Source organism: Colias philodice, chromosome 14 (assembly GCF_061535455.1).
Source record: "Colias philodice isolate Cphi_HAF_F1 chromosome 14, ilColPhil1 Martin Lab GWU primary, whole genome shotgun sequence".
In the NCBI taxonomy this organism is placed as follows: domain Eukaryota; kingdom Metazoa; phylum Arthropoda; class Insecta; order Lepidoptera; family Pieridae; genus Colias; species Colias philodice.
In genome coordinates, this window is record NC_143099.1 from 296,880 (window position 1) to 323,720 (window position 26,841).

General features: G+C 32.1%; 1 protein-coding gene and 2 long non-coding RNA genes across 5 annotated transcripts in view; 1 reads left to right on the top strand and 2 right to left on the bottom strand.

The window, feature by feature from the left end:
• The window catches only part of Tomosyn (syntaxin-binding protein tomosyn), a 209,088-nt gene that overhangs the window by 75,308 nt on the left and 106,939 nt on the right, over positions 1 to 26,841 (bottom strand). The gene's annotated exons all lie outside the window — the stretch shown is intronic.
• The window catches only part of LOC149482593 (uncharacterized), a 111,358-nt gene that overhangs the window by 202 nt on the left and 84,315 nt on the right, over positions 1 to 26,841 (bottom strand). The window contains exon 4 of the long non-coding RNA XR_016316611.1: positions 19,061 to 19,175. This is a non-coding gene — a long non-coding RNA (uncharacterized LOC149482593). The remainder of the gene's footprint in view (positions 1 to 19,060; positions 19,176 to 26,841) is intronic.
• The window catches only part of LOC149482594 (uncharacterized), a 40,142-nt gene continuing 36,255 nt past the window's right edge, over positions 22,955 to 26,841 (top strand). Inside the window, exon 1 of the long non-coding RNA XR_016316613.1 lies at positions 22,955 to 22,975. This is a non-coding gene — a long non-coding RNA (uncharacterized LOC149482594). The remainder of the gene's footprint in view (positions 22,976 to 26,841) is intronic.

Sequence of the window (26,841 nt, forward strand, 5' to 3'; positions counted from 1 at the left end):
AATGTAACATTTGTTGAATTTTGTATGTAGCTATCTCATTTGCATAACATTCGAGTAAAGAAGGTTTGGAATTGGAACGTTTGGAAGGCTGATTAAACGTTGAGATGTGATAAATAATTAATGAAATATTACTTGAAACGTAAAAGTATGAAAACAATCACATATAAAAAACAATGTTTGATAAATTGAATGAAATCCATTTAATTTCAATTCATCAATGGCAGAAATAAAAAACTCAAGCCCTGTATATAGCATCCGACTTATTTTATAATAAATTTAATGTCTTTATGTAAACTTTGAGAAGAGTAACGTAGTGTAGATAATATTACATCAAGTATATTTAATATTACCAAAGGAGCTCAGTGAAATTAATAAATGTTTGCATTTAAGTTCACGAAAGTCTTTCTTCGTTATATAAAGTGATCTTCAAGTTTTAATACATTTTGTAAGTCATAAGAAAGTTCTTTATACGCAAATACAAATAGAATATAAGAATTCATTTGAATATTTAAGAAAATCTCATTATTTCATCAAAACTTTTTTAATCCGTTAAACCTATAGACTCTCGAGAAAACATATTTTATTGGAGGCATTTTAACGAAAATGTATACAAGTTTCCCAGCCGTGAGCCGATGTTGATAAAAAGTTTTATCAGAAAATACGAGATATTTAATGAAAATCGTATTTCTTTGAAAGGGTTTAAGAAACCGAATAAAATAAATTGACAATGGATGAAATTTTATCAGACAAACCGTTATGAAAAACTTTTAATATTTTAATAAAATCTGTACATAACTTAAATATTATACAAAAGTAATATACCTATTTGAAATATAAGTCTCTGGATTTACGATTTTGTGAAGTAAGTGCGTATCGTAAATTATTATGGAATGTTTTCGATGTAGAGCAAAGATATACTTCATGAAATCACTACATAGTATAAAACAAAGTCGCTTTCTTTGTCCCTATGTCCCTTTGTATGCTTAAATCTTTAAAACTACGCAACGGATTTTGAAGCGGTTTTTTTAATAGATAGAGTGATTCAAGAGGAAGGTTTTAGTATATAATTTAGTAGGTTTTAGACAAAGCGGGCGAAGCCGCGGGCGGTAAGCTAGTAAATTATAAAACCTACATTTATATACCTACTCGTATATATTTCTCATACAATATTATAACCTATATTTCTGTCGCCTACAATATAACGACACATCGATGCGACACCAATGGAGTGTCACCTTGCATTATACAAGAAATTCACAATACATTTTATTCTTGCTACGTTCATTTCAAGGTGCCATTAGAGATTGAAAATATTTTATCGTAATTCATATACTCTCCACTTTTACTGTTTTGTTTTGTAGTATTTAATAAAAATATATTTTATCATCTCAGAGTTCGTCAGTTTGTTTCAAATACATGAACAACAAATGTTTAGTATAAATCTTAACGAAAATAAGCTGAACGAATGTTGAGTCCCGAACTTGCTATTTATTACTTTTAACGGTTTAAAGGTAGGCCATAAATCTTTAATATAAAAGTGCTATTTTTTCAACAGTTTCGCATATTAAAAGCTTTTTGTTATTTCAACTTAAATAAAATAATCGCTTTAAATGCCTGAAAAATTTAATATTCTATGTTACCAATAACGCAGATAAAACATGTGAAAAAGCAGAAAGGTAAACCAAACTGTTCCACGGAAACGTTTTTGAATACAATATTGCGATTCAATCCGTTGTCAGATATCTTCTTTTTATATATAAAAATGAATCGCAAAATGTGTTGGTAAGCGCATAACTCGAGAACGGCTGAACCAATTTCGATAATTCTTTTTTTATTATATTCCTTGAAGTACGAGGATGGTTTTTATGTAGAGAAAACGTAAATATGTACCACGGGCGAAGCCGGGGCGGACCGCTAGTTTTTCATAAAATTAATGATTTATCAAAGTGAATTATGCACTGTAGGTATATGTTAAATTGATTGGTATTTTCTGCAATTGGGATTTCAAATTGAAATTCGATGTAAAAGCGTTTTTAATTAACAGTTTGTTAATTATTAAAAATTTCATGCAGAACACGCCGAATTTTTGGAAAATGAAACTTTTCTTTTTCGAATGTATTTTACTTGCAGTGGACTACAGACGGCTTTAGAAGAAGGAAGTACGTTCGACTATTATTAATGTGATCTTTTCGATTGCATTTTCTATATACTTAGAGATTGTCATCTATAATAAATACTGTGACGTTACTTCTCACCATCTATAAATAAGAGATCACTTTAACAGCATACGAGGCTTCGTTATAAATGCCATCTCGATTAAGCAACGCGTTATGGCATATGACGTCATCCGTGACGTCACGCGTGTAACATGCTGACGTCATCAAAGATGCTGTTATTAATCTTCATCCATAATAGCTTTTATGGCTGAGAGTTTTATGATAGAGTAATGAAGGGGTTGTGGCCTGGTCGAGATGATTGAGATTGTCACACATTTTCAAGGTATATTGCAAGAAATATGCAAATAAATATATAAAAGAAGTGTGCTGGTAATTACTAGATGTCAGTAGTGATCGCATGTAGTTCAGTCTTTTGTTCAATGTATTTGCAGCCTTTTTAGCCAATCTTGTTAAGTAAGTAAGTATAGTAGTAAGTAAGTCGTAAGTATGTTTTGTAGCTTTGTTTTTCAGAATGTAGTCAAAGTATAGTTTTTGTCTTTTTATATGTACTTATGTCTTATTTAAGTATAACATCATATCTATTGACTAAAAAATACTACTAATATTTGATTCACAAAAACATTAATTCCTACCTACCTTTGTTATCCAACTTATTCCACCGTGCAATATCGCAAAACTACAACCCGCGCTAACCTACCCAACATGACTCAGTCTTGACAGTCCAATAAGCCGAGAAGTAGCCTGTATTTCCCGCCAAAACGATGAGAAAGATATTGCACAGATATTACAAGACGCAGGAAAAAACGGATAAGCCCCGGGGGGAATCAGCGCCTTGTGCCTTGGGTTGCTTCACAATTTGGCAGCATTATTTTATTGTGCAAATAGTAATGATTTGGGCGACCTTGATATTTGACAGGTTTATTTATTTGTGATTACAGGTATGTTTTTATTATCCGACTGTGACGAAAGAGAATGTTTTTGTGTGAATAAAATAATCATAAGGGTTCGAACTTCATTACACAATGGCTGTGAAAAGTAAAATAAAACATCAATTATTTATATATTTCATATCTCTATCCAATCTAAATTCGGGGTTAAATGTGCCCTTTCTTTCGATACCAAACCCTAAAGTGGAATAATAGTTTAATGTTTATACTAAAAATAAAAAATAATAATTTGCTGAAACAAGCCTTGTTTATAGCAACATATTAACTAACACGAAAAATTAAACATACTACTTTTACCAGTTAGTAGAAAATTCTCTCAAGTTCACAAAGATACGAAGTTTACCGAGAGCCTTACTTTAATATTCCTTACTTAGTATATTACCAAAATATCGGCTAAGACTTAAGTAAACTACTATAAAACAGAGAATTTCTTACTCTAACGTTTTATTAAAATAATAATCGTGTTTATTTTTGTTTATAATACTTCTTAATAACGTAGAGCTAATTTAAAAATAATTAGAAACGATTAAAAAGTTTTAAGAGGTTAGCTGTTGAGATAATAACATAATGAATCTAAGATTTCTCCACCTATTTAATATTCGTAGCTATAATTTATTATCCTTATTACAAGTACCTACTGTAATTAAAAGGATACTCATGGAGTCGAGATAGAAAATTACAATATTTGGCACTTTTTATCTAATTAAATGAAACAGATGAATAATTTCTCCAAAGTCCAACTCCAAAAATTCGAGAAAAATCTTACTTTTTAAGTTTTTGAAGCGATCGTAAAAAGTAGGAAATAAATATTTTCCATCCCTTATGTCCCTTCAATAATTTTTTGAATGCCTAATAAAAAAAGTGAAGTCCCATGTCCCCTAGTGGGGTAAGGGGCAGATGCATTATACATCTGTTTCACTGATCGATTTTCTTTAGGGACAAGTAGGTGATCAGCCTTCTGTGTCCTACCAGACCAAGACATTTTTTTTTCTTCATCTCCACCGGGAATCGAACCCAGGACCCCTTGGTGTTACGCTCACGCGTCAACCACTGTACCGAGGAGGCGGTCAATGCCTAATAATACTATTGAAAACATTTCTCATTAAATATTTTATAGAAATACATACAGACAATCCAACGTTTAAAAGCAAGATAGAATCAAGACTGCATTGCAACAACCGCGAAGCTCTTTGGAACAAAAGCGTTGATGGCGCGGTTTGCACTGGAGTGGTTCAGTTATAACCGGTTTCAGCTGGAATATTATTTCACATTTCGCATTTCTTGCGCCATTGTTTAATTGTTGAATAAATTTGATATCTAGTTGAGCAAAATTGCGGTTGATGAATGTAAAATGGAATTCAATTTAATATCGAAACAAACAGACGTTCTGTATCATCAGACGTTCCGATTAATCTAACAGACGAATAGATTAATAAATTCAACAAAACCTCAATATGACTTCTCTAAAAAATAATTCATATTTGAAAGGTCTTCCATACTCTTTCACTACTAACAAATGAGAAACGCACTGCTGACTTTTATTATTACACTGTTCGAACGTTACCTATTTCACTGTATTTGTGCTGTCTTTTCCACTGTTTTCCCTCAGCTAGTCGCTCCAAGCACTATAGTGTCAGCCACTCAGCCAAGTCCACATGCATTCTTTTCGAAATAAATCAAACGCGACCGCAACGATAAATGGTTGCAACAACTTGATTTATTTAACACCACTCGCCGTAAATAACTTGGCGCTCGTGTTACTGCGACTCGCTTGTTTTTCATGTTCCATTTCTTAGAACAACATTAGTTTTTATCTAGTTCTTGTGTGTATTGAGAGAAATAACGACGATGAAAGGGTATCTTTTATAATCTAAAGTCTAAAATATGTATAAAAATCTACACTGCTCTGACTAGGTTGTCGCTCATGTTTTTAACCAGCATTCTAGAGATATAAAGTATAATTATCCTTATATCATAATGTAATTAGAGTCTCTGTATTTGTATATTAAAAAAAAAACATAGCTCAAACATAATTTACAATTTAAAATCATGTTCTTTTACATCAATGCAAAAATTAACCGCGAGCAAATGTGTGCATATTTTTCAAAAGCGATAAATTAGTTCAATGGTTATCGACATACAGATATTATTTCGGTAGTCTATCGGGTGTTCAAGTTGTATTAATTATAGAGCAGAATATAATATTTTTAAGCACAAATATCTTCTTCCTTATAATATATTCACGGAATAATTACACACCCAGTTAAACACAGCTTAAATAACATCCTATAAACTATCGAAATCATCATTCAATGCCCCCAAAAAGTAATTAAGGCGTCGCCACACAGTCCCCGCGCCGCAGCGTCAACGCAAACGCTTCGAATTAACTTCACGCGACAGTGGCGCCACTAATTGGCCGTTGTCATGGCAACCGAGCGGCCGACGAATTACAAGAGACAGCAATCTATTGAAAGTGACAATTAAACGCGATATTGTACACGAAATTTGTCAAATAATTGGGTATTCGTACTTGTACGTGAGTTGTGCCAATTAAGAAGCTACCTTCGCGCATTTTTATACATTTTCCTTTGTTCATCGTTACATATAAAGGAGTATAGTATAATAGATAATAGTGTATTCAATTACCGAGAGAACATCGTACGGCTCGCTACAAAGGAAATGTGACATTAAACAAAGAGCATTCCCCATGAAAACATTTGTTGTTTGCGATGTAAGGGTTGCTTTTACTGTGTTTGTTCCAGCGTGTGTAATAATGTATTGTATCTTTATTAACAGGAACAATATTTACAAATAAACATAGCCATATTATTGATATACACATAAAGGGAAAGAACGAAAATATTGAAAGAACTCATCATTAAAGAATTATTCTTTTCGTGTTTTAAAAAATAGTTATTTTGATTTAGTTAGTTCGTTTGTCGAGTTTCGAAATGTTATGTTCTTTAAAATAGCTAAACTTTGGCATATACATATATTGAGATATTAATCTTGAGTGAATAGACTAATATATTGGAGTATCAAAGGAAAGGAATGTGCTGACAGTCCGGTTACCTAGTTGTTTACACAAGTCAAGTTTATATTAATCTATTATCTAGTGTACGTAGTTTAGTGGAAAGTGTTTGAATGACTTGGTACGATTTTTGAAATACGTTCAAATATTACGGTTGGAGACATTTATTTCTCAAAAATGATTTGAATCACTTTAAAAAAAATACAATTATTTTCAATCATGTTATCTCGCTTAGCGCTCAACAAAAATAACAACTCATTGAAACATTAGTTTGAACATATTATGTATGGGCTGCTGATTTGATATGATATCCCATACACTCCTTTAGCTGATAAATTGATAGTTTGATGATGTAAAACAAGTTATTGCTTTTGATCACTTTATTGTTGATTGCTATAAACTAATGATGATAATATGATATGATGATATTTGATAGTTGATAATGATATTAATTGATATAGCGCGTACACCCCGAGCGCTTTACACGAGCCGCGAGCGCAGACTGACTGGGTGAAGATGTTCTTGTCACCATAATGAAATAGGATCATGTAAAGCGCTGAGTCAGGATGTACGGCTAGCCCGTACATATTATTTGAAACGTTAGTCATATAAAAGGTCCTTCACACAAGAAACATGTCTGCCAGAGGGCGTATAATTATGCTTGCATTAACAGACCGTATTCATTATGACGCACGGAAACTGCACTGTGCGGTTTGCTGAATGAGTTATATTTATACGACTGTGCAAAAAGGGGTAATGTTTTCAGAATGTATGTGCCTATGTATGTGAAATCATTGTATAATACCTAGGTACTTTAAAAAAAATCAAATGTTGTATACCTATCTAATAAATATACTTATTATAAATCATTATGTACTTATCTGTAGTCTATTAATTGTGCCTTGCCGTCAATTGTTTTCAGGCTGTAAGTATAAGTTGACTCATTTTAGTCTAAATCTACCGATTTTCATGATTTTTTGCTATAACGTCAGAAAAAAAAATAACGAAGAATGATCTACTCGGTATCGTTACATAATTAATATTATACAACAACTCTACCACTCTATTTTAAATCCAATCCAGAACCACTCCCTCAAAGATTTCCTTCCCCTCTATAACGCAATAAAACAAACGATACAACTATATCAAACCACGAATCCGTTTCCAAATTCCGCTCTCATATACAGGATGCTCTCTATTGCGCACAGAATAAACATTCCCGTTTGTATTGACAAAGAAACCGAGCATTTGTCGTATTGCGGCATCGCAAACAAAACTAACAGTGAATTCTGAACGCTATAAAATAAACTATTTTATTTAGATTTATTCTTTTATTAAAACGATATTGAAAACGTGGCGTTTTTTGTTACCTGACACACACGTGTCGCCAACAGTTTTGCTGACGTTTTGTATCAGAGTCAGGGTTTCTTCAACCCTTTAGTGATGAAAACAGTATTTATTTGCTAGCTTCGATTTAAGTTTTTAAATAAATGATGAATTTTCACATAAAAATCATAACAAATTAACCAATAAATTAAAAAAATATATACATCATGTAAGTACATAAAAGTTTTCACACTTTTAAAAACTATCAGATACGAAATCACAACTCATCCAATATAAACGAAAACAAATCAATTTCAATATAAACAGGAAAAACGAATACGTCAATTAATAATGACATCATCGCGAAAATCAAATATTAAAAGCTTCCATTATTCAAGATTAAAACTAGGCTCATTGATACCAAAAATACTGAAACAATATTTCCAAGTACCAGTCTCGATCAATTTTTATAAATTCAACTTGAAGCACAGATAACAGACATAGAGCTGTCAATTATTATCAATTTGCTGGCAGCACTGGAATAGCTGTCAAGACCATTTTTGGAACACGAAAATTTAATCAACAATTTTTCCACTTCATCTGTGAATTTTGTAATGTTTGACGTTTTTGTATTTATCACTCGCTGTAGTCTGTTATTTTATTGGCGTTCAATTGGCGTTAGATCAATATTTTTCGTCGGCATACATCATCATGATTTTTCTTTCGAAATAAATGCCTAATTTTCTCTTTCTATCATGAGCTAGTAAACTGCCGAAATCATTTCCAACTAACTGAGGGCAATTGAATAGGTAGAGTTTGTACGCCTGCTTGAACAGTAGGAAATATGCAATGGGCTACGCTTACTTGCGATTGACCGCTAACTATATCTATCATTAAATTTGATTTGCAAACTTGGTTTCAGCAAGCTACTAATGCCCAGTTATTTGAAGAATTTGACAACAATTAATGATCGCTGTACATAAGAAAAAAAAAACATGCCACGTTTTTGGAGATTCATTAGTCTCTGCAAAACTTTCAGCAGATTAAAATGCAACTAATAAAAGATGTGACATGACTAGAATTATAAACAATTAATTAAACTTTGCAAGCCACAGACTATAAAACGGCTTAATAAAAATAATTACGCATAAAATCGTGGTATAATTTATAAGCTCGGCCGTAACTTGGAGTCGCCTTCAACTTGGAATATACTTGAGTTAATTGCCGCTTATCATTTTTATTTTATGAGAAATTTATTGCTAAAAACTCCGACAGTCTCTTTTAGTACTTATAGTATAATGGCCATAATGGAAATTACGGTAAAATACCGCTCTCTGCGCGTTCTTTTGTCATTTTTAGGGTTCCGTAGCCAAAATGGCAAAAACGGAACCCTTATAGTTTCGTCATGTCCGTCTGTCCGTCTGTCCGTCTGTCCGTCTGTCACAGCCGATTTACTCGGAAACTATAAGTACTACAGTGATGAAATTTGATGGGAATATGTGTTGTATGAACCGCTACAAAAATATGACACTAAATAGTAAAAAAAAGAATTGGGGGTGGGGCCCCCCATACATGTAACTGAGGGATGAAATTTTTTTTTTCGATGTACATACCCGTGTGGGGTATCAATGGAAAGGTCTTTTAAAATGATATAAAGTTTTCTAAAAAAACATTTTTCTTAAAGTGAACGGTTTTTGAGATATCAGCTCTCAAAGTCGTAAAAAGTATGTCCCCCCCCCTCTATTTTTATAACTACGGGGTATAAAATTCTAAAAAAAATAGAGGTGATGCATGCTAATTAACTCTTTCAACGATTTTTGGTTTGATCAAAGTATCTCTTATAGTTTTTGAGATAGGTTGATTTAACTGTAATTTATTATATTTGCTGCTACGGAACCCTTTGTGCGCGAGCCCGACTCGCACTTGGCCGGTTTTATTTTAAGTACAATTTAGATCATGTATTGTTCTAAATACCTAAATACAAATATGAAACTGCACTAACTAGACAATTTGCATAAGATTTAATGCACATGTAGTGCAATAGCTGGCCTTGCAATATTATTTGATGAATTTAAGTTATAACATTTATGGTACTATTTTGATAGATGTATAATAATCGATCAATTGATATTCATGATTAAGAGTTATTCATACACAAACCTAAAGTAATATAAAATATTTGAATATGCTACTACCGTAAAATAGCGATAAACTTCGTAGTTCAAGTATGACCTCATTTGACTAAAACTTAAAGCATGCTCGAATACAATTATTTTAAGTGGCTTCTCTTCTTATGAGTATCCAATATCCATTTCATCTGCTTTTAAAAAAAATAAGCCTTGTGTTGAATTCTACACGAATACGCTAGGAGTTAACAAATTATGAATAGATTACAATAGGTATAAAAAGTTTTAATTATCACAATCATACCGGAAATTAAATAATTTCAATAACTAAAAATTACTGTTACTATCTACATCAACACTTCTACACTAATATTATAAAGAGGAAAACTTTGTTTGTTTGTAATGAATAGGCTCATAAACTACTGGACCGATTTTAAAAATTCTTTCACCATTCGAAAGCTACATTATCCACGAGTAACCAGGTTTTATCCCGGAAATCCCACGGGAACGGGAACTATGCGGGTTTTTCTTTGAAAACGCGGGCGAAGCCGCAGGCGGAAAGCTAGTTATATATATTCTAACAACACACAACAAACTACCAACAATAATTTCAATATACAAACTACAAAGATTTATTGCACTGATGTTTCAATCCAGTTTGCGCATGCATCGATACGTCATGCCGCAGCCGAATTGAAATTCCGTCCGAGTTGCTATACTTTGCAATCACATGGAATATTTTAGAAGACTTCATTTTAAATTCAATTTGTAAAGCTTTGCGGTCTCGCTGCAACAATATGCGAGGAATGCGATGTTATTTCACTTGGTCCGCGGGTTATCGGGAACATTCGAAGTGTAAAAATATCGGTTTCTCTGCTATTGAAGAGGAAGTAATATAAGTAGTGCGAAATTGCTTTTATCGATTGAATATTAATTTTTGTATCTTTGTTTGATTTGAACTGTCTTTGTATTTTAGCGATTTCGAGAGAAATTAAATTAATATTTTAATACTTTTGTAAATAGCCATTGATAAAAAGTTTATAACTTATGAACTAATTAATCCTGAAAATATATAAAATTCTAACATGATGAACACCAAAATCCCGACAAGTCACGTAACTACCGACTACGATGGCTCCGTAACCTAAACACACATTAATTTCGTATATTGGATTAAACTTCAGCTTTTAATAAAACCCTTTTATTTGATCCGTTTTTTGGCAATTCCGATTGTTTGTTTGCACGTGTAAAAGCGTTCGCTTCTGAAACTGTTTAACAGACAGGTAAAAATTGTTAAAGCTAATTGTTAATCTTTTGCTGACCCGGGATCGAATGTAATTAATAAAGATAAATTAAAACAATTTGTGAATATTATACCTTGATTTTGACGATTATTAAATTATGTAATTGCTATTGCTCTATTAATAACTAGATTTCCGCCCGCGGCTTCGCCCGCGTTTGCAAAGGAAAACCCGCATAGTTCCCGTTCCCGTGGGATTTCCGGGATAAAAACTATCCTATGTGTTAATCCAAGTTACCCTCTATATGTGTGCTAAATTTCATTGTAATCGGTTCAGTAGTTTTTACGTGTAAGAGTAACAAACATCCATACATCCATACATCCTTACAAACTTTCGCCTTTATAATATATATTAGATATTAGATATACTGTGCGTTAACGTTTAAAATTTGGCAGCATTACTACGCCAAATTCATCGTCAATCATTAGCTACATCAGTTAATTTAATAATAATGCAAACGATTAAGTTGTGTTAATAATATTTAAAACGGTTTAACCTTAATCAGATAAGTTATTCATTCAGTTATGTAAACTTAATAACCATCAACAATTACACGCACATAAACGAAAAACTATAAGCGAACCGCTTACTAAAGGCTACTTCATAGCAAGTTCAATACATCCTTAAGACATTACAGCCACTTCAGCTCTCAGGCTCCAGGCAACAATCTAAACACAACTCTAACAACATTTCACCAAACAACAACAACACGAGCAGCGCTCAAATACCTGTAGTTTAGAACAATCGAAATACACTTTAGTCGTTCCGGCTATTACACGGTACATATCAACAGGAAATTGACGATTGTATCCGGCCTTGTTTCCAAGAACTTATGTTCGTTAAATATACTTTTATATCAAACATTACCTAGTAAATAAAAGAGATGATTAGATTCTTTGTTTGTTTTTTCTTTGAAAAATCCAAAAACAACAAAACTTGGTTTAATATCTAAAGACAATTTTTACGTTTTGAACTTTCATATTCAAAAATAAATATATATACTTACAGTAAAAATAAAAAATGTTAATTTTCTGCCATTAAAATTCAATTTATACCTCACGTACAACGACATAAAAACTCATTTCACATTTATCTCACGAGAAACTCCTCGTACAAAGCGTCACTGACAATACATTTCTCGTAGCTTTCAGAAAAACGGTTTTGTTCAAAGGAAGACAGGAATCGTCAGAGTTTCCTGCAAGCGCCGCTTCCTTCACGCAAACGCGAAGAATATAGGTATATCGCAGTGATATTTCTATAGATAAAAAACGCTTTTCACCTGTCGTGAAAATCGCTAACTGTTATTTAAATTTGTTCGAGTATATAATCAATTAAATACATTTGAAACGACATATTGAAGGAAAAATAAAATTGTACGATGAGTAAAATTCTTCGAAATAAACGTTCATATTTTATCTTCAATGAGGGAAAATCCTCTTATAGCGTTCACATCATTGATTAATATAACATATTGTATTTATTCAAACGAATATAAGCGCTTATTTAAAAACATTTATTATTCATCTGGTTGTGAGGTTTTATAATAAAATGTAAGCAACGTTGTAACAGGTTATTTTTAAATATTTAATATCTTTTAGGAATTAAAGACTTTAATGGATTCAATCCAACCCATGTTTAAGAGTAAAATTTCAAGGTCGCGTAATGGCAATACCGTCACGTAATGAAGTAAGGCGACGATATATTTTTGAATCTTGCCAAAGAAGATTCACTTCTGACACGTGTGCTCGACGCACACGCTCTTTTTTCGTTAGAAATGTTTTACTAAGAATTTATAAACACATTAAATAGATGTTGTTAGAGAATAGCAAATCAATGCCAGTGGGATATATAGAGCGGTATTATAGCAATTCATTAGGGAATAGAGACATTAGCATACATTACTGGCGGATGGCTTCTCGCTCACACCGCTAGCTCACCTGCCGCATTCTACATAAAGTTACTATTCTACATATTGACATTACATTATTAATTATTATGTATCTTGTACAACATATTTTGGATTAAATAAACATGTATCAAATCAACATGAAAAACAAACTGAAATATTTAAATCTACTGTAAAATATTTTTTAAGTCTTAAACATCTAAACTTATACATTTGTGAAAAATAAATTTAATTAAATATTGGCATAGGTAGTATTTAAATAAAAACTATAACAAGTTTTTACGTGGTACAGTCTCTAACAAGTAATCAATATTATAGCTACAGTATTGAAAAGTAAGGACACAGCAAGTGCACTACTTCCCTTTTTTATACATTACCTATATTGACTCTATTTTCAAACAAAATCTCGGACTAATACTATCAAACAAACATGTAAACCAGTATCAAATATACATAAAATTATGAATAATTAGCAAAAAACACATCTACAATCCTTACGATACAAAACTATGGGGTGCTATAGGTCATACGTGGTATAATTTCACACTACCCGCATACAAACACGCAATATGACAATTTGGCGTGAAATTTCATTTCTATAACGACTGTTTTTCAATAGTTCTTATATTCCAATTTTATTTTTTGGTACTACAGAAGTTTAAATGTGTTACGATTCGCGAAAATTAGATTTAGGGTGCATTTCCACAATAATAAGCGAGGATGTGTAGCGAGGAATGTATTTGTAAATAACCCATCATATCGCTTCGTTTAGTTTGAAGTTTGAGCATTTAGCATTTGAGGCGATAGTATTGGTTAATTACAAACATATTCCTCGCATATTATTGGTAAAAAATCACCCTTAGTCCCTGAACTGATCGAAGTCCGCAACTGTTTTTCTATTCCGTAATCCCATTCATATGTTTGTTTTCCTTTCCCTTAACTTAGCTCTACATACGATTATCTTGTTTTCCCCTAATCCCTTCCGTATTATCTATTTATATTAATTTACTTTGCAGCCAGTTTTCTCCTCTCCTCATAAATATAACTTAAAACTATAAATAACTAAGAACACTAACTGCCCTTTTCAAATAATAGTTTTATAAGATTGTTAAAATTATTTCTTATAAAAAATCCTATTTTATTTTAAAGCCTTTCCTGTAAAATTGAACATGTACAATGTTTTACAATCAAATGACACACGTAGGCAATGTAACTACGCCGTAGCACCGTAGCGTCGTAGCGGTGCTACACGCTTTGTTAAACATTTTTATGTTTAGCGCATTCAAATTAAATTTACACATTAGAACATGAATTTTCAACTTATTCAAGCCAAATTTCATATTTATTAATGTTTTTTTGGTTGTGTTTTACGAACATACTGATAAAATTTACACACACAAAATACCTATAACAGATTCAATTCGTTAACAAATATTTTAGTAATTTCTAAGAATATTTTTTACGTAGAATTTCTGAACTAATATTCTACCAACGAAGCCATTCACTCGTGGCGAAACGACTTCCCAACGTAGTTATACACCTAACTTTATACCCTCGTTGGCGTTCCCAAAATTCGGCGACAAAGGACCGTCGATTGAGTAACAAACAGTGCGAGTTCGGGTCAAACAATTTCGAGAACAATTCGAGTTGGAGCAAATCAATCGAGTTTCAATAGAGACTGCACTCCGCTAACTGTGCACTTTAACTTTTCAATTAATATGCATTGAATTTGTTTTCGAGTTGTCTTTGGTTAGTGCTTTTTGTGATTGTTTTTTAGTAGGGAATTCAATTATTAAATTAAAAGTTATTAAAATAAAACATTATATAGAAAAGATTTATAAGAATATGTTTTTACATTTCAAAAGGTTTGTAAGAATTTTATTTTAAGAAACGTATCTCTTTTGTTACTTGTTTTAAATAGAATTAACGACCGTGAATCTGGCGTGCCCTTTTGTGGCACCGTCTACAAATGGAGAAAAGTAATAGAATTAAAACGAGACATTAATGTCTCGTCTTGGCAATGTAGTATTAAAAGAAAGACCTTTTTTGAAACTTAAGAAATGACGTGTACGATACACGATTTTTATTAATATTTTATTTCATATTCACACGTGATAATATATACTACGGATTTCAAATGCCAACGCCCAACGCATTTCTTCCAAACGATGTTCGATTAAATCAACTTGTACAAGCAATTTGTATTAAGCTAGTCTCTAGAGCAGAGCACTAAAGTCTCCTTTGAAAATGTATAAATGCCTTAAATCCACATTAAGCCAAAGGTACACTCGATGCACGAGGTGGTAAATTAATGAAGTTAAATTCTGTTTGGTGAGCCATCGAGTTACTAAGTTAGTCAGAAATGCTTTTAGGTGAAACCTTTAATTTACATGGTTTATGTTTTTGTCGATCTAATGGTAGAAAATCATTGAATGTTGACTATTTGTTATTGAAATACAATTATGCAAAATAATTTATTTCGATAAATAAAATTTAATAATATCACAAGATTGCCGCATTGCTTCGCTCGCTTCACTCACATATCGCGCGATAACCGTTTATTGTATAAAACACACATTAAATTATGTAATGTCATATTATTTTTATAAATGTAACAAATATTTTCATCAATCTTTCATTATTTTATACGAGTATATAAACATTTATCTTTTAAAAAATATGGAGAGTTCATTTCTATCCAGTTAAAGGTGTTACATTAAAGATAAAATCTACTATTTAAATATAATTAATAATGTAATTAAAGACATAAAATTCGCCGATATTTTAAAATTCGATTAGTAAAACAATGGGAAAAACCACAACCACAAGCAAACATCGGTATTAGAATTACTTATAAAGTGCCAGGAAAGCTTTGTTTAATCGACAAGAAAACTTATCAAAGTAAAATCTCCTGTTCACTTAAAGTCGACATGCTAACCGAGTTTACTATAGCAATTGCAATGCTTTATTTGAGCCTCGAAGGATATTCATTATTTATACAAAGAACTCTTCTTTCATATAGACAATCAATCATTGTCCGATATTTTATTAAACAAATATTGTACTATTATTTGAGCACAGGAGAAATCTAACAAATGAAAAAAAGCAACACCATATAAATTAATTAATAATAAATGAATTATTATACGATACATAAATACGATATTTATCTTTAATAACGCTCCCACTACACTGTAGAGTCTACAGCCTGATGAATTATCACAAACATAAACATTTTTCAATCTAGAAACTAATTTCTAAAATCATTAAAACTAACTTAAAACTTCTTCTTTTCTTCAATAAATCTTCAACCACGTTGTGTAATGGTGTGACAGACAGAGCCGCGTGTGTCTTATGATAGATTACAATCACACTACCAATAAGATCACACGCCGGGCTCTGTCTGACATTCCTTCTGTCTTCTCTCTGCTTCTCTTCTGTATTCTCAATCTCTTCTTGTTGTAGTTTGGTAAAATGATATAGCTATATGATTTTTTTAATTTTATTTAGAAATTGTCGCATATTAAAGGTAGGTACATCGGCATATGTTTAAACTTATATTATACAGATTTCGTTTTTGTTTGTTTACTATGATGTAACTCAAAAACTACTCGACTATGATAATTCGTAAAGCTGCAAATTTAACATTACAAAGTATGTAACATAGGATATATTTAGATATATTTTCATCAGTGGGCGACGACAAGCCCATAAAATTAAACTGTAAACAATACATCACAAGTCTACATAAATATAAAAAGCAAATCAGCAACCATTAGAGATTTATTCAAATGTTCAAACTGCGGGTCTTCGTGTGAATTATTCATTCGCAGTGTATCCATATTCCATACGGCGCCGGGCGTTGTTTTATTTATGAAATATCGGATCCGTTTCGATAGATACTAAAAATATAGGCAAGTGCTATGTCAACTGATATTAAACAAATGAATCATAAATGTATCAGTTTTACACGTACCGCTGCGTTTCAATTGAAAATTAATATAAGTACCTACATGTTTTCAAGTATATTTCGTAGTTTGGATAGCCAAAACATTAAATTAAAATTAAATAGAGGTCGAGCCAGTAAAGCAAGATGCATGTGGTATATTACATTGTGAATATTGTAAATATATCTTTTTTTCTCAGATTAAGGTTACTGCTTTAACTCATAGTTGATGGTTTCTATTAATCCTTCCTCTACAATAGATTTAACAATATAAACACAAACACAACAATCATATTATAATGATATCTATATTATATCTCCTGCATGATATACCCGTCAATATATTGTTGGATGTCATTAACGGTAGTGAAAGCCATCAATTCCGACTGAATAAATCAGACTCTGTGGGCCGTCTCATTAATATGTTTAATTAGTTATTTACACGAGTAATTGCTTATTTAAGCGTAACACTCATTATATCTATACTAACTTATAAAGCTGAAGAGTTTATCAGTTTGTTTGTTTGAACGCGCTAATCTCAGCAACAACTGGTCCGATTTGAAAAATTCTTTCGGTTTTAGATAGCCCATTTATCGAGGAAGGCTCGTTCATTGTATAGCTCGCATCATTGTATAGCTTGTTGGAATTTCGTGTAAAAAACTACTAAGCCGATTTCACATAAAGTTACTTATACAGTCACTAATAGATAGCCTAATCAACTCTACTTCTACCTTTTGTCAAACAATATTAGTCATTTTAACTGATAACTGAAATATAACATAACCAGAACATTTGAAACTGGCAATAAGTCTGAAAATATTTTCATATTCATAATATCAGTATGTAATTACGTCGGATCTAATATACACAGTATCAAAAGTTTAAGAATACCTAAATCCAAATTAGGATCGCGTATATTAAGGAAACTCGTGAAATGGTCAAAATGGACATTAATTTTAATTAACGACCGATGTTTAAGCTTTTAATACCCATAATTATAATCTAAAACTACCTTTTGAAAATGATATAACTTATAATATTCGATTATAAACTTTGTTTATTAAATTTTGTTAATCAGCTCACTTTAAGGACAACTCCGACGCTGTTGGTTAGGGATTCACTATATTATTAATTGAAATATAATCTACTAGCTTACCGCCCGCGGCTTCGCTCGCTTTGTCTAAAACCTAATAAATTATATACTAAAACCTTCCTCTTGAATCACTCTATCTATTTAAAAAAAACGCATCAATATCCGTTGCGTATTTTTAAAGATAAGCATACAAAGGGACATAGGGACAGAGAAAGCGACTTTGTTTTATACTATGTAGTGATAACCAAAACTGAACATGATATTTGTAATATAAAAATATACCTATCTATTGTTAAAAAATTTGTTCTTAGTTTTAAACGGCATCGGTTTAAAATGCGCTATTTTTCTATTGCTGAAAAAAGATACATGGCTCATGAATTTATTATTTAAACAACAACATCACACTTTCTACGCTTTTATAACTTGTTCCTTTAAAATAAGTCCCATTAATAAAATTCTCCATTGAAAATATCACAGCCAAGTTAATATTTCAATTTTCAACTCAATCACGCCGGCAGCGATCGCGAAACTTTGTTCTCAATTACACGTATTCCCGGGAGTGTCAGCAACTCAGCAAGTTACTAATGTGTGTAATTAACAATTAGCGATAATCAATAGTAATGTTTGTAATTCATAATGCGAGTGACGTAATTACAGAACATGTTTGTATATAGCTAGCTGACCGATTAAACTACAGCATCTACCGAAGAAACTAAAATTGGTTTTAATGTTTAAATATCTCTTCTTTAAATTGATACTATTGAAATACTAACAAACGTATCATAAAATCTATTCTTATACCTACACCCGTGCAAATCTATAGACATATAAAATAGATTTATTTCAAATCCAAGAACCTACTAATTAACAACAACTACTTCTAATCACTATCATCACTACATAGTTTAAAACAAAGTCGCTTTCTCTGTCCCTATGTCCCTATGTATGCTTAAATCTTTAAAACTACGCAACGGATTTTGATGCGGTTTTTTTTAATAGATAGAGTGATTCAAGAGGAAGGTTTTAGTATATAATTTATTATGTTTTAGACAAAGTGGGCGAAGCCGCGGGCGGAAAGCTAGGGTTCTATATTTATAACCAGCACTATAGGTGCTTACATATTATATTAACATGTTAACCTACATAGTGCAATTACCGTTTATTGTACATTCAACCTGACTTGAAAAACAACATCACAAAAACATACATCGGGGCCTAACGACCATTCATTGGATGGGGTGGTTGTGATCCTCCCTTAGCGTTGTAGATACATTTTCTTCCTTCTAAATACCTTAAGTGACTCTGGCATTTCTGGTGTTTACCTGAAAAGAAGATAAAAATAATTAATATTTTTCTGCTATTAAAGTGAAATATAGAAATACTTAATCTAAGTTTTATTATTCAAACGCTCACCGGTAATTTTCGAAAAGTTATTGGATAAATGCACGAACAAATATTGTGTATCGATATTTGGAAACGGTAAAGTAATATCTACACGTGTATATTATTTCAGTTACATGAAAATGATATCAAATCATATTGTATATCCTACAAATAAAAGCACAATCACATCACGAACCACCCTATTTTCGCAGTCGGTTAATAAAAATAAATCTACATAATATCTTGAACATAAATAGCCTCCGATGCGAGATAACCACAACCAAAAGCTTTGCGACAATTTATGCGCCGCTTTCCGAAACGCCTGCATATTTTATGTGATAACAATTTTTATTGAACCCACTGACAGTTTAACGATCTTAAAAATATTGTACTTCCTATTTTGTACTTTTATAGACTGCAAGAACGTAAGTGTCGTTACAATTTTTATTTCAAAAGCCGTAAAGCTTGATTATAATTAACTAGCTGCGCTCCGCGATTTCACCCGCGTGGCTCCGCTCCTGTTGGTCTTAGCGTGATGATATATAGCCTATAGCCTTCCTCGATAAATGGGCTATCTAACACCGAAAGAATTTTTCAAATCAGACCAGTAGTTCCTGAGATTAGCGCGTTCAATCAAACAAACAAACTCTTCAGCTTTATAATATTAGTCTAGATTTTCAATTCGATTCGGTTTTCATGTGCAATATGCAAATGATGAAAACCGAAATATCCCTAAAATCAAAGAAACTTTGTCATATAATAAAGGTGCAGGTTAAAAAAAACCTTCTTAGAAACTTCTTCTATATGTAGAGCGCTAAAATGTTCAATGTACAATCTACTTATTGTATTATCATCTGATTGTCTGTGGCACGTATGTGTTGAAACGTGCGTGGGTGTGTACCCACGCACGTTTCAAACAACACATCACAACATAGAGTTACCATGATGTCTTAAAGCAGTATCATTTCCATTATGGATATAATCAAGAAGCTATATGATACTAGCTGCTCCGCGCGGTTTCACCCCCGTGGCTCCACTCCTGTTGGTCTTAGCGTGATGATGTATAGCCAATAGCCTTCCTCGATGAATGGGCTATCTAACACCGAAAGAATTTTTAAAATCGGACCAGTAGTTCCTGAGATTAGCGCGTTCAAACAAACAAACTCTTCAGCTTTATACTATTAGTATAGATAATGATAGAGCTATTGTATATAGTCTACTAGATTTCCGCCCGCGGCTTCGCCCGCGTTTGCAAAGGAAAACCCGCATAGTTCCCGTTCCCGTGGGATTTCCGGGATAAAAACTATCCTATGTGTTAATCCAAGTTACCCTCTATATGTGTGCTAAATTTCATTGTAATCGGTTCAGTAATTTTTACGTGAAAGAGTAACAAACATCCATACATCCATACATCCATACATCCAACATCCTTACAAACTTTCGCCTTTATAATATATATTACATTACCTATACCTATGTATAATATGGTCGTATAGTGCCGTCACTTAATAATACTGCTTTAAGGCATCTTAATAACGCAGGTGTCTTCCACATTTCCAAACGAAACAACATCAAAGCCGTATAGGTACACCGTAGTAATTTCCTGTACGGCGGCACACAAAGCCAGTTTCCGGTTCGATTCCCGACGCAGACACACTCGTGTTTCCCGCCTTTATCTGTTCCAATCCAACATCCTATTGTGAAGAATATCGTTTTTGTCATATCCTATTGTGACAGATGCCTGTTGATAGCAGATAGGTAATATCGAATTCGTCGAAAGAGTAGAAATTACAACGAAGAATTAACTGAATAGGTAAGCAATATTTTAAAGGTTGTATTATATTGTGCTGTAAGTTGGTCGCGAATAATTATTATGTTTTTAATAATATTAAGGCCATTGAAATCGTAATATCAACTTGTTAAATAGTTTCACTAGTTCTGTTATTTCATTTTAATAAAAATTCCAATGGCATAAAAACTGTAAAAACTCAAAATTTCGCTACAGCATTTGACAAAAACCGTCAATTCACAAACGGTCCACTTGTCAGTCACCGCATCACCACTTTTTATACGTGTCCAAATAAAAATCACGACTACAATAAACAAGGATGGGCGTGCCATAAATCTATCCCGGGCTATCCCGCTGACGTCCCGGGGATTCCACAATTAGGCGGAGTATCTTCAAGTCAAAGCCCTGGACGATACCCCGGGGTTGTCTCCGAGGAATACTAAACTTGCGAATTGGTATTGAATTTTTTAATATGGCAAATTACTTTGCGTGTTAGGTATTGTAGTGTGCGTGGTTATAAATGGATGAGGCTTTAGTATCGTTTTAATACCTAGAAGGTAAGCCGTAGTTTATAGTAACATTTTAATAAAACGTTTAAATGTGAGTACAACAATAATAATCAATTACATATAACATATTTCATTAAATATGCAAAATACTTTCATAATGTAAACAAGGATCAGCATACAATTCATCCATCAGAGAAATTATTTGATCATTTTATTATTAAATATTATAACAAATTTATACATTCAAACTAGCATACAATTGCTGCAAAGCGTTCAAAAACAGGGTAATTTTATATCTACTATAAATTATAATATATTTTTGGATTAAAACGTTATCAGAAAACATAATATGAATACTTCTGTATTAGTGCTTATTCTATATTCACTTTAGACGTTACGGAACTACAAGTAGGCACGGCCTTTAGTAACAATCATGCTAGTTATCGCGATTCAGATAAAGATGCATTATACGTTATACAACCGTGCCCTGATTTGTCCGTAATAGCATGTAATAGTACGTTTAAGCTCAAACTCAAAACTCAAACATTCATTTATTCAATTAGACTACTATTTAGTAGCACTTTCGAATCGTCATTACATAAGTATTTTTAACATTTACCACCGATTCGGATAGCAGTATCTATGGAGAAGAATCGGCAAGAAACTCCATAGTTGCTCTTTTAAATCATGTCAATATTACATAATATGTAACTTATATCTAACTACATAATAATATATCATAATATGCCAAAGAACTGTCCTGTGGTTTTTACGCGACAACCCTCCATGGGTCTTTATCGTCCATATATTCCTGAATACTGTAGTACGCTCTCTGAACTAGTACATTTTTTATATAAGTTTTAAATTTAGAACCACTAAACTCTTTAATATTGTGAGGAATTTTATTATATAAGCGTATACCTTGACCCATAAATGAATTTTTAACTTTAGCTAATCGGAGCTCTTACTCTATCAATACCTATACATGCAAACGATTTTATTATGTTTGAAGTCTGGTAATTCATTACTTATTAAATGCTTAACGAGGTGGAAAATGTGATTTAATTAATTTATTATTTCATTTAAACGTGAAGTAAGCTGGTTATCAAATAGAAACACCAGTTTAATAAATACAATGTTTAATCGCATTGTGAATGCACTTTGAAATTTAATTTCTAATTTCTAACTAAAAGTTGCAACTTGCAGTACTGCGGCTTAGATATCAAGCACACAAACTATATAAAGTCTGCAAACAGCTAAAGTCAGGCACTTCACATAACTCCCGCACTCAAAACTTGCGCCGCAACGCTTCGATACGTAAACTCATGCACTTGACAACTCCATTACAACTTGCCGCGGCCAGTCAGAGCTAGGAATGCGCAAAAAACGAGCATGCAGCGGTGAAACTATAAAGTGGGGTATTGTTACATATATCCAGTAAGTTGAGGAAACTCGTCATAAACAAAGCAAAAGTTTTATTATGTGTACGCGGAAGTTGCTTGAAGTTCGTGAAACTTGCTTCGATCGCTTTAGTCGGAAAATATTAGTGTTACAAAAAGTTGTGTAATTAACAAGTTTTATAAAGTTTCTTTTGTGTTTTCTTTCAGTTAGTTCAAGAAATTATCTATTAATAACGATGAGATCGTGCCCGACTTTATTTCATGAGGGGAATACTGTCTAAATTAAATAGTTTTATATCGGATAAAACTATTTAATTTGGACAGTTTTCCCTTGATTATAGTCAACCAAAACATTACAAACATACAAAACTACTTTAATAAAAACCATCAACAATTACTTACATGTCCGCATCAAAAAAGTTTAAACAACATTATCCGAAAAGCATTTTTTCCCTGAATCCCTGTCCTAGATGTTAACTCGACACTGTCAGGCCTCAGGGAGCTGTAACTGCCTTTGAAAGCTCGAGCAAACATCATGTAATGAGTTTATACGTGCCTTGGACTTTACAGTAGTTAGGTATATCATCGTTTGACTCCCTGTACGGTTGGATTAGATTGGATGCTGTGTAAATAGGTTTCAGGTATATTATTGGGCTTAAAGCTTAGCTATTACCTTGTTATGATGTATTTCTCATATTTGTAATGTATACCTAGTCAAAAAAAATACAATTTACTGACTTTGTAAAATTAATTCGTATAGAAAAGGCTAATAGACTTTTTCAAAATACAAAAACTATAAGTTTTTTTTTTTATTTTTGTCCCGGGAATTCCAATATACCTACTATAACTCATCCATATAGTTACAATCTATGCATTGATTTATTCTATGAATTTCCATTACTTCTAATAATTTTATTCTTCATCTTGCATTGATTTATTCTCTCATTAATATTCAGGAAGGTATAGATATGATTCACCGTTATCAAATTAAAATACGGCCTCTGTAAAAACGTATACGATAACTTAATACCATTACGTCGCATCGATTGCATTATTTTAGCATAACATTAGCATATTTAAATTGATATCCGCAAACAGAGCTTACGGAAACTTGGCTGTAATAATTTCTGAAGGCGCGTGTTATTTTAAACATGAAATTATTGTTTTAACTTAATAGATTATATGGATATTAAATTTGCGTATTCATTACGTAAAATATAATGAATTTTGTGACTACTGTTTTTTCAAACGAAATCTTAACAAATTATAAATTTTTAGCTTATATGAAAAACTCTACATCACCAACATAATATGAAGTGACTTACGTTTAAAGTTAATCAATATTGAAATACCGAAATAAATAGACATCCTTATCTCCAAGAGCGAACCGAAAATAAAACTTTTACGATTGCTCACGTTATAAAGCAATGTTCTTTACATAAAACCCCGAAACTCCGACATAAGGCCACGTGGTGATCCCGATGATGGCAACAGGACACCCTGTACTTAAATATTTATGAAGATTGCTAACCTATTTTTGCTGTACAGGGTGATTTATTGGCTATTACAAAAATTAGAATAACATGTTGTAAATGATCTTTGCTCAAATGTTTTAAATATTGTTTAAATTTTATAATTATTTTAAACAAAACCTACGCTTGACTTAGTCGTGATTAAAAGAGATAAACGTCAAAAAAAAATCAAAGACGTCGTTAATAATTACCAAAAATCTGTATTCTACAAAAATACATCAGCGTTAAAATCTTACACGAGCTGAATACAAATTATTATTCAAAAGCATTATGCTAATCTGAATTGTTTAGTCGGGTTTCCTTATTTTTTTAATTTCATTCGACAGCATTTCACATTAAATTGAAAGTGATTTTCGTAAATAAACATCCTGTACTGATTTTATTAAACGCCAAATCTTTAAGACCTTATAATACCGAAATGGGATTTTGTTTATTTCTCGCTATACACCCGTTTTTGACCCGTGATATCACATAATTATTTCTCAAATAAAACTCGATAATTATTATTTATAAAAAACAGAATTTGAAGGGTTAAAAATAATCTCTAGAGATCGTCGTTTTACACACACCATAAAACCTTCTAACCTTTACAATGATACACGAGAGAATACAACCTAATACAGATATAACAACAAAGCAATTTACTGTTATCATACAGAAATACAAACAAACCAAACGACCGTATAAAAGTATAAACACAGCGACAACGGCAAATGGCCGATAAATACCCTTTGAATTCTGATTTACGGCCGCCATTTCAACTTTTACCGTTCAATTTTATACAAATAATAATCCTTAAATAATTGTATTTCGTTTAACAGAAACAAAGTAGGTATGGTTATTAAAATTCTATTTTTGTCTTTGATTTGATTTGTCATTGACAGATACAGTTTACCATGCGATTATATTTTAAAGATCATTTAACGCTCCTAATTTCTATAAAACATTAATATTCGTCTAGCTCTTCGTCCAACTCTCACAAAAAATGATACCTAAACATTTAGTACTAACCAGAAACATTTCAACGTTAGAAGTCCTTTTCACAGCCTTTCAAACCTTCACCAAACAATTAAAAAAGTTCCATTTTCCCTCCCTTATAAAAATAATTACGAATTAAGCTTGTATTTCCATTAATCAAGTATTCGGTAGTTTAGCAAAACATTGTTACATTAACTAAACCGCAAACAACGCCAAGACCAAAACTTTATCTAACTTACCGTAATTCGGACAATACGCGTGGGTAGGCGCTCGGAAAACTGCGGAAATGGAATAATCCCCGACTATATGTGAACATTGACAAGTGAATAACTGAAGAATTTGGTTCAATTACCGTGCATTTACATCAAACGAACATAGAGCTAGAGCTAGAGCATTCTTTCGTGATCTTTTAGTGTAAACGAAAACTTGTATTCGGTGTTGTTCAGTATTAGAATATTGCATAGTCTTTTCGAACGCACTAAAAACAACAAAAGAATGCTCTACGCCTGTTTACACTAAATTAATTTGCCATAGTGGGGTTAGAATGAGCATGTGTGCTGTGGAATTCAAATGTGAATCTGACTACTTTATTGTAGGAGTAAACAATTTAAGTGACATTGTGGAAATTGCAAATGACGGGGTAGTTTTAATAAAGCCAGAAATGTATTTTCTGGTAGATTTCTAAATAATTTCAAAAGAGTGGAGGAATTAAGAATTACAATATACAAACACACACTGTTTATCAGTTTAATAATTCATTTAATAAGCTTCCATGTAACAAGCTAAATTATGAATTCCGAGGTTATTTAACACGGGGAATTTTCGTAAATTCGGACAACAATAGTAGATTTGGCTCGTGAAACAAACTGGGCCGAGCTTGGGTCGTTATTTACACACACAAGCATATGTACATGTTTGTTATAATAGAAATAAAGCTTTTATTTCAAGAAACTACATGAACTAAAATAATGGCTTTACCTGTTTGACCGAAAAACGACGGCTGTCAATACGCTGTCAATAATGCTTATGTTTTTATTTAAATTTTACTAGCGTGGATATTACCTATGGTAAATACATTATAATATATGGTAGGTAACATTACCACAACAAACCAGTCTATAGTCTGTCCACTATAAGAATTGCTTTTTGACAGCTCGACGGGTGATACCAGAAGTGATGTTCAAAAGATTATCGATTGTGATACCATTTCAATTATAAATTCAAAATATTATCATAAATCGAATCAGGTACGTAAATAATAATTACAACGTAAACGTACTAATAAGATATGTAATAATAAGACCACATATCTATGCATTGTATGTTAAAACTAAACTTAACTAATATTTTATTATTTATTGGTTTCTATCTTACAATATGGTTGTCTTTACGTTTAA